Source organism: Callorhinus ursinus, unplaced genomic scaffold (genome assembly GCF_003265705.2).
Source record: "Callorhinus ursinus isolate GAN/ISIS: 27379988/994484 unplaced genomic scaffold, GSC_fseal_2.0 scaffold3, whole genome shotgun sequence".
In the NCBI taxonomy this organism is placed as follows: domain Eukaryota; kingdom Metazoa; phylum Chordata; class Mammalia; order Carnivora; family Otariidae; genus Callorhinus; species Callorhinus ursinus.
In genome coordinates, this window is record NW_027397065.1 from 79,204,831 (window position 1) to 79,213,399 (window position 8,569).

Consider the following 8,569-nt stretch of genomic DNA (forward strand, 5'->3'; position numbering starts at 1 on the left):
CCCTTGTTGCAAAGCTTAATTCTGTTGGACCTCTGTGTACCCTTAACTCAGATTTCAGCTCCTTCACCAGCTTCTGTAAGAAATCCAACTGCACCTGGAATATGGTAAAATTGGGGTAGGATTGTTGAAAGTTTGCTTCAACAGGATCCTTAGGATGCCACTAAAAAGAAATTTTCACTGGACTGTCTCGTCTTAAGTGCATGCTTTCCATTCCCAGCCATTTGCTGCCCCTCCCTCATGCCCCTGCACCACTGCACCCCTTCCTGCACCCTCATCCTCCTTTATTATGGCAATGAGCCCTCTTCTTCCCTTGAAAGCTGGACTTGGAAAGTATCCTTGCAGCAAAGTTGATCTCCCCCTACAACGACTATCTTTAAGAACTGCTAAAAATATATTTGCTCCATGTTTGTACACTAAGAACGAAACAAGCAAATCGGAAAAATTATTGATTAAAAAAAAGAGAGAGAGAAAGACATCGACTTGTCCTAAAATCAATAGTGACTTTAACTCTTTGTAAACTATATAAGTTCAGAAACCATCACAAAAACACTTAGACTAACTTTTTTTTTCCTATTACTAAATGGATTTAAAAGCTTGGCACTGAAACCCCCAAAGTCTGGAATTTATAGGAATGTACTAGGTGGCTCAGGATTTTTGGAACTAATGTAAAATTCATTAAAATGACATTATTCACAGGATGAGAGTGCATTGAAGGATTAAATTAAAACACAGATTTATTTTTAGGATTAACCCATCATTGGAAAAAAAATATTGGTCTTCAGCCAAAAACTTAATCTAATGTGCCAAAATTAAGTAAATATCACTTACTGTTATAAGGAACCATCCCTGGGAATATGTAATGTTTCTTTAGTTTAAAATTTAAGCTCCTTAAAATCATGAAAGTTACAAACTTGATTTTGTAATACCATAGAAGCAAAATTAGCTAATATTTATTAATAATAACCAAACTAACAGGTTGCAACTCCAAGTAATTATTTTTCAGTAAAGAAAGAAATGGAAATATAGACCGTTATAGATCATTTCTTAATCAATGATATGATATTATTTGTTCTATATTGACTTTATTCCCAACTCAGTCACCCCACTTTAAAACTACAAAAAAGTCCTTCTAATTTTTTCTTTGACTCAGGAGTTGTCAGCCTGGTACTCAAGACTCTTAGTCTGCTCTGTGGTCTTCTCTGATATGTTTCATGTATGATTTCTAAAATAATAGTAGTTTATTGCTATAATTTAGAGATAATGTGTCTATACCCTCAAGGATCTTAAATCTTAAAGTAACTGAAAAAAAAATGAATACACATTCAACAAAATTCATGTATTCAGGCCAGATGTCAGAAACTTCCTTGAGGGAATCATAAGATTCAAAGGCCATAAGCTAAAATGTGTTCTTATCCCCTCACTTTGCTATATCTCAACCTAGAACTACAACATTTAAATAATGAGTGTGACTTTTAATTTTACTTTAAGAGCCCTCATTCGATAAAATGGATAATGAGTAGGAGCAGAAACAGTTTTTCAGGAAGTAACAAGATTGATCCCAAAAGGAGGGATGGTCTACAAAGTGGAGCCTATGTGTCCAAGAAAGTCCTGAGCCAAAATTAATAAGCCTGACCCCAAAAAGCTTAACCCATGAATATCATGAAAGTGTCAAAACCAGTACAAAGAAGTTTAACTTCCCAACCCTGAACATGACACAAAATTTCTGTTAACCACAGATTTGTCACTCAGAAAACAAGAACCCTCTGTGTGGGAAGAAGGTAGCTGTCTGCACATTCACACATTCAGGGTAGTGATTCTGTTACAGATAGACATACTGTTAAACCGTGTGGCCTTACTCTGACTTTTGTCCATTTTAATACTCCTTTCATCTCTTTTCCAGCAGAGCAATTTAGCTTCCCCTTGCTCAATCTTGCCTAAGTAGACTGGCCTGGCATATTCTCAATGCTCTCTTTAGTCAGCAAAAAGCCCCAACAATGAATAGTTTCAGGGCACCCCGCTTTTGCCTCGGGAAGGAGTTTGTCTCTCCCTGGACTCACGAGGAGCTAGTCAGTATCCATTTTTGTCCTTCAGAGAGCAATTTTATTTTCTGCCACTCAAGGAGGCAGTGTCTTCTATGACTTAGTGATTCTACTTTCTATGGAGATCTAACCAGGAGAAGCACAAGATGAATCACTCAGGGTCGTGCTAAGAGAACATTTTAGTGTTTGGGGAGGAATATCAGGCTACAGAGCCACACAATGCCCTAAGTGTGGGGTAAACAAATTGGTACTTACAGTGGTATGGTTAACATTGGCAGGAACTTAAATAGCTTAAACAAAGACAGAAATATATCGATTCATGGAATTGATGGAACAGATAAAACAGCAACCTCGGAGTAGAATTGGGGCTGGGGCTGTGGGTGGTAGTTCCATGGGCTTGTACAGTGCAGGGTTATACCTACTCCTGATTTCTGCATCTCTGTGTTCATTAGCCTCGTTCTTCTTCACTGCAGGCTGGCTGCCTTCACACAGCAAGAGACATAGCCCCTAACAGCTCCTGAGTTCAGCTTCTTTCTGCTTACTTCCCAATACGGGTTTAAGTAACAAACCTCCGATGCCAACTCTGAATACTAGGGATTGCTTTATCAAGTTTGGCTGGGATGACTCAAGAGTATTTGCCTGGTACCTCACTTCAGACTTCCAGTGATGTATGCAATACATTTTATGTCATTGCCCTTGTCTGATATTATGCTAGTTAATACAAAAACAAGACCTATTCTTATACACTGGATTCTACTCGTGTTTTATGCCCTTTTGCCCTTTTGATACAAGAGCATGAAATTTCTTGGCATCAAAGGTTTGATTATAAGCTGAATGCTTTAGGGGCACCTGGGTGGCTCAGTCAGTTAAGCAGCTGGCTTTTGATTTTGGCTAAGGTCACGATCTCAGGGTTGTGAGATCAAGCTCCACTCAGCAGGGAGTCTGTTTGAGGACTCTCTCTCCCTCTCCCCCTATTCATGTGCACGAGCTCGCTCACTCTCTCACTCTCAAATAAATAAATAAATAAATAAATCTTTAAAAAAGGATAAGTTGAATACTTTAAATCTTGTTAACTTTGCATATAAGTAAATATTTATTTTTCTATAATATTGTATTTTTTATGTTTACAGAATAATATAATATGGATTTACTTTTTAACTGAAAAGCTTATTTAGAGAATGTGAGATTTCAGCATGACATAATGATTCTTTTTTCTATCATTACAAACCAAGAAATCATTAAAAATAAAGATAAGATCATTTTTTTTCAGTTCATATTTTCAGTAGTAAAATAGACTTTGTATTATGCCCATAATCTGGTTTCTCTTTTTGTCGATGAGTCTCGAGTTAAATTTAAGTCAATAGGACCTTTGGAGATTTGTGTTGAAATTAGTGTTGACTTGGTATTGGTGTTGAATTGGTTGTATTCTCGAGCTTCTGTATTCTAATGAAACTATACTGGCAATCATGATCACAAGAATGATGAGGGAGCAGAAGGCTAGCTGAGGACAGGCAGAAGTTGATACCCCACAATCCCCCCCGCCCCTGCCATGGGATATATGTGACATTCCTCAGGCACTCCTGGCTGCCCTAAAGGAAAAACAAATAGTTAATTTATAGAGACTACAATCCTGCAAGATATGAGTCTCCCTCAGTCTATAAAAGTCTTAGCAATTTACAAGAACAAAGCATTTCTATCAATGGCTTAGCTTCCAAAAGGGAATGTAGATACAATTAAATATACTTATAATCTGCAGGCCATTGACAGATACTTGAAGTGGGCAAAGTGTAATGTGCCTCCAGGAAGCTCCCAACTATCTTACTGTTAATGCCTTACTAGAAGGAAAAACAACCTTAACTTGACAATGGCAAGGCCTCCATCTTGTAGGTCCTCTTTAGCACATGAAAGTTCTTTTGAAACTTCCCTTTTCCCTTACTTCCCCCAACCCCATAGTATATAATCAGCCACCCTTCACAACCCTGGTGCAGTAGCTCTTTCTGCCCATGGGTACTGTGCCTGGGCTTTAATACACCACCATTTTGCACCAAAGACACCTCAAGAATTCTTTCTTGGTTGTCAGCTCCCCACTCCACCTCACTGAACCTCACCTACGTTCCAAAACCCCATCAAGAAGAGTTATACTCGTGTGATTTAAGTTAACAAATACACTCCTCAAGCTTACTCTTCATGGCCTCCACCACCCCAAACTTCCTACTCACTTCTCAGTGATCTAACTTTGCAGAAAACCATCAAGAAGCCTACCAATCACTATATGCAGTGGAATTTTAACTTCTAGGGAAAAATAATGCAGATCTTTTACTATTCTTAGGGGAAATCACTTTATTAGCTTCTTTACTAGCTTTTCTGAAGTAAGAAATTAAGGAAGGAAAGAAAATGGACCAAAATATCCAAGCTTTGTTTGGTATCAAGGTTCTAAATGATTCATTCATGTTATATATATTTATAGGAGAGTAATCCAATCAATGTCACAGACACCTCAATAAATTATGCTTTGAGAGTTGAATACTCTCAAATCATATGAGAAACTGAATATCCACCAGACTCCCAAAGGGCCAAAGAGCACGTGGAGACCATAAACAGAGTGGGCATCTCCTCAGTGCTCCTTGCCTCAGACAGTGGGGTGGTTTTACTGCCGAAGAAAAAAGAAACCTGCAGGCCAAACAGATAGATTCAAGCACATGCATCTTTTTGTAACACTTCCATGTGTTCTCTCCTCAAATTCTATCTACCTCCCTCATCCCTGAATGCAGTGCCATCATCCTTATGGGAAGGAACATACACACACTTCATAGGAAATCAGTGAAATAATGCAACAATTTTTTTATCAACAATTTTTAAAAGGTTATCAAAAACAGTAACTTCCAGTGTTTTCATTTTGTTTACCTTGTTTTAAGTTTCAGCGAGACTGAGGTATGACTGACAAAATTGTAAAATATTTCAAGTGTACATCATGGTGATTTGACACATTTATATATTGTGAAAGGATTTCTCCCATCTCATTAGCACACCCATCACCTCACCTTCAGCTATGTTTCTGAAAATACTGATGGATAAGAGCTCTGGCCAATCAACCTTACTTGGCTAGTACTCACTACTTACTCTGTCAAATCAAACTAACACATGTGTTAGGCATCTGTGTGGAGAGAGCAAAAGGAGCCTCACTTTGAGGAGACTCTGCAAGCTAAAAACAAAACCTTCCTAGGGACCAAAAGATCATTGTGTAGATTCTCTCTCTAATAGAATACATTTTATCGTTCTTCTGAAAGACAAAAATTGTTTCCCAGATTTGCCATTAAATTCTGTTTAATAGGGTGCCTGGGTGGTTCAGTCCATTAAAGGTCTGCCTTCGGCTCAGGTCATGATCTCACAGCCCCAGGAATGAGGCCCTCAGTGGGGAGTCTGCTTCTCCCTCTGACCTCCCCCGTCTTGTGCTCTCTCTCTCTCTCTCATTCTCTCTCTCAAATAAATAAATAAAATCTTTAAAAAAATTCTGTTTTAATAAAACATTACTCTGAAAGAGAAAAATTTTCCCCAAGAAGTTATTACAAAAATCAACTCATGAACATGTTAAAGCAACAACAATGACAATGATGGTAAGACAGCGACTTAGAACAAGATACAGTCAATTCCTTTCTTGAATGCTTGTCTTGAAATGCAAATTTTGTTCTGCCACAATTGATATGTTAGGGCAAAATTTGAGCATAACAAGGGTCTTGAATTTCTCAGTTGTTTGTAGTTTCATCCGCAAGAAACACTGGGTGAAAGCAGAAAATCTAAACTGAACTGAGCTGAGTAGAAATACAGAAAAATCCCAAACAAGAGTGTCTACCGGCTACCTCAGTCTAGGCGCGGGTTCGGAGCCAGGCCCATCCACATGTGGAGTTAACCTTCCCCTGACTTCAGAATAACTGTCCTTCTACCACTTCACAGGTACACAAGCTGTAACAAGTCTACAAGCAAACTTAAGATTAAAGTGCCATATTTATTGTATTTATGCATCATATATGTTTTTGTGTATTTCTGAACCCTTTATTATGTATGGGATCATACTGCCTGTTTTATCCACTTTCCATCTTTTTATGTGTCAGTGATGAAGGTTTTGAGGGTTATACACCTAAACCTCATTTTCCCCACAAACTCTTTGTCTTTTATTTTGAGTGACTTTGCACAGGAGGGTGACTTTCAGGAACATGTATGTCATGTTGCAGCAGAACTGACTGTACCTGTACTTTTCATACTTAAGGAGAGTTTATCAAAATAAAAAACATCGAACAACCCAATGACATGCTCTAGGGTGCTGGGTGGCATAAGGTCTCTTCTTGAAGCAGTCGGGGACCACTCACTTATTTCACTGAGAGATCTTGTTCCACAATGATCATACGTAAGTTAGATCCACAGCCTGAGCCCAGACACGTATTAGAGCGGGACTCAAATGTAACCCTAAATGTCACTGTGTTTTTCATGATTCAGATAATTCTTTTACTTTTCTGAAGAACCTCCTTGAGAAATAATTTGTAAACATCAGGATAGGAGCAGATGTGTAGATTGGTGAAAACAAAGGCTTAAAATCAATTTGGTGCCACAAAAATGAAATTAAACACTTTGATTCACTTTTGATTACTGACCAGAACAGAGCCATTTGCAAACAGCCCATTTTCCTGTATTTGCAGAATTTAGTTCCTAACGTCACAGTTTATGCAACACAGCACCATCCAAGGGCTTATGTCCTCGAGCAGCTTATTTCACTGTAATGTTTTAGGAGGTTTTTTGGTTTGGGTTTTGGTTTTGGTTTTCTGCTTCTTTATCTTGGGTACGAGAGAAAACACCTGGCAATTAAACAACTGGTCTATTCCTTGTCTTACTAAGAATGTAATAATGTCTTGGTTTGAATTTATAAGGCAATGGTTTAATATTACTCTAATGACAAAAGTTGTACTTGTTAACACAATCTACCTGAAACCAGGGATATAACCATTCTGATAGCTATTTATAGTTTTATTTTTCTTCAGGGAGGGGTGTAGTGCTTTTAAAAATAAAATTTTGTTTTAGTTCAGTCAGAATATGACAGAAAAAGAAAAATACAGGCATGCCTGTCAATTAAGATTGTCATTAAACCTTTATAAGAAAAACGTTTCTGTGCTCCAATTTGCTCCCTTCCCATTAGAAAGAAGGGTAGACTAGACAATAAGAAGCAAAGTGAAAATTTCACTTTCTCTGCTGGTTCCATCAACCAGGACAGGACTGGGTTTTCCAAAAAGAATTAACCACACTCATGTGTCAGGCCTTTTCACCAAGCCTCAGGCATCCGTGTCTTTAGTTTATATCAGGTCTAACTCACACCATCTTGTTCTCACCAGAACAGAACTATCAGTCACCTGCATTTGTATTTGCCCACTGCCATGGATTTGCACATAATGTGTATCAAGGTAAATTCTTTATACCAATAGTTCAGTATACTACAGCCACCCTAGCTGAATCCACACCAGTGATCTTCTCCCTAAGTGTTCCCAATCCAAACTCAGGCTCGTTTTTCCTGTCACTAGAAACTTCCCTTGATTTCCAATTTCTTTTCTGAAGACCTTATCACTTCCAACCAGAGTACTCAGTAACTGCCACCATACACTGCCCCACCAACAATGACTAGGATTTGTCTCCTTATTGTCCACAAGCAAAAATTAAGTAGCCATCAATGAAGTAGAAAAAGAAGAAAATAAGACTATTTCTAAGAAGTCATCACATTTTTCAAAATCACATTAAAGGCCTAACCCTAAAGGATCTAATAAGGATCAGATGGAATTCATTCATAAATCCAAAGAAATAATATGATGCTCCAAGGTGGGCTTGGTGAAATATGGAAGCTGCAAAGAAGAGACAGGAAGGTATATATAAACTACTCATCAAAGCATTTTGAACAAGCAACAGGCTTAGCCAGCAGAACCAGAATACTATAGTCCGTTGTCAAGATCTTTCCTACAGTGATGAAAACAATAGACTAATTTAGCCTTTTGACAGGAAACACTGCAGTACATCAAACCAATGTTCTATGTTCTGATGGAAGTATCCTGATCAGAATTTAGCTCTCCTTACACACTGACATACAGGGAAAAAGTGCTGAGATCTTGAGTACTCTGGTTCCTATGACAATTACATCCTTCATGGCAAATGGGTAAATTTACTTTCTATGTCCATATATCAGCCTCAAGGTCAATTACTATGAACCTGAGCCTTAGAGATAGATGACTCTCAATTGCCTGACAAAACCAAGCTTCCAAGCCTGTAAGCCTAAATAGCTTAATAACTCGCGAGGGTGATGCCTCCCTGGCAGGTATCTTGGGCAGAAGTGTGCAGACATAAACTTTTTTGAAGGAGTGAGTCATTTCCTGTTGAGATTTCTAAATTCCAACCAGCTCATTTGTTGGATCCATCATGCAACCTACTCCTCTGACTTCATACACTTTCTGCTGTATAGACATCTACTCACTATCACTACCACTATCACCATGTTTGGC